The sequence below is a fragment of the Mesoplodon densirostris genome, chromosome 6 (genome assembly GCF_025265405.1).
Source record: "Mesoplodon densirostris isolate mMesDen1 chromosome 6, mMesDen1 primary haplotype, whole genome shotgun sequence".
Classification (NCBI taxonomy): domain Eukaryota; kingdom Metazoa; phylum Chordata; class Mammalia; order Artiodactyla; family Ziphiidae; genus Mesoplodon; species Mesoplodon densirostris.
Genome location: NC_082666.1, coordinates 56,248,750 through 56,249,592, shown reverse-complemented (window position 1 = coordinate 56,249,592; position 843 = coordinate 56,248,750). Strand labels below are relative to the sequence as shown.

Here is an 843-nt window from a genome sequence, read left to right as displayed (position 1 = left end):
TCAAAACAGATGGTCACAATTGACTCTGCTTATCTCATCACAAAGCACGTGGTTCCTCCCTCAACCAAAGATACAAGTTATATGTTATTGTTGGACACTCCATTTTTATTAAAGGCCAGTATAAAGGACTGCCACCTAAAATTTGCTGTAAATACTTTTTGAGGAAGTTAACTTCTAACTCCCTTTACAAAGTGCCCTGAATAAATGTACTATAAAAATTAGACTTAAATAATATTTTCTTTTAATGTGACACTTCTTCACTCTGATAACAGGAGAATGGAGCACTTTTTTTCTTCTTGTTTACTTTTCTTTTCTTTTTTTTCCAAGGGAAGTCCCATTAGAGACTTATTTTATTTGTTTATTTGTTTGTTTGTTTATTTATTTATTTGGCTGCGCCGGGTCTTAGTTGTGGCACATGGGATCTCCATTGCCTTGTGCAGGATCTTTGTTGCGGCACGCAGGTTCATAGTTGTGGCATGCAAACTCTTAGTTGTGGCATGCATGTGGGATCTATTTCCCTGACCAGGGATCGAACCTGGGGCCCCTGCATTGGGAGCACAGAGTCTTAACCACTGGACCACCAGGGAAGTCCCATTTTTCTTCTTGTTTTCTTAAAGTTTTAGTTTAAGTAATGATTACTTACTGGCCTATAAGACAAGTATAAGAAATTTAGAAAGGTCAGATTAATCAGGCTTTCTGTGACAAAATAAATTCAAGTCTCTAGTTACTAAAACGTTAATGTTATATGATATTATGGACTGTACTGAAACGTTAATGTTATATGATATTATGGACTATACTGTATGGTGTCAGAGAGAAGATACATAGCTTTAGTTTTTAAAA

At 35.8% G+C, this 843-nt stretch overlaps 1 non-coding gene across 1 annotated transcript; it reads right to left on the bottom strand.

The window, feature by feature from the left end:
- Positions 1–514: 514 nt before the first annotated feature.
- On the bottom strand, positions 515–587 carry TRNAG-CCC (transfer RNA glycine (anticodon CCC)). The gene has a single exon. It is a non-coding gene; the product is annotated as a tRNA-Gly (tRNA).
- Between the last annotated feature and the right edge of the window lie 256 nt (positions 588–843).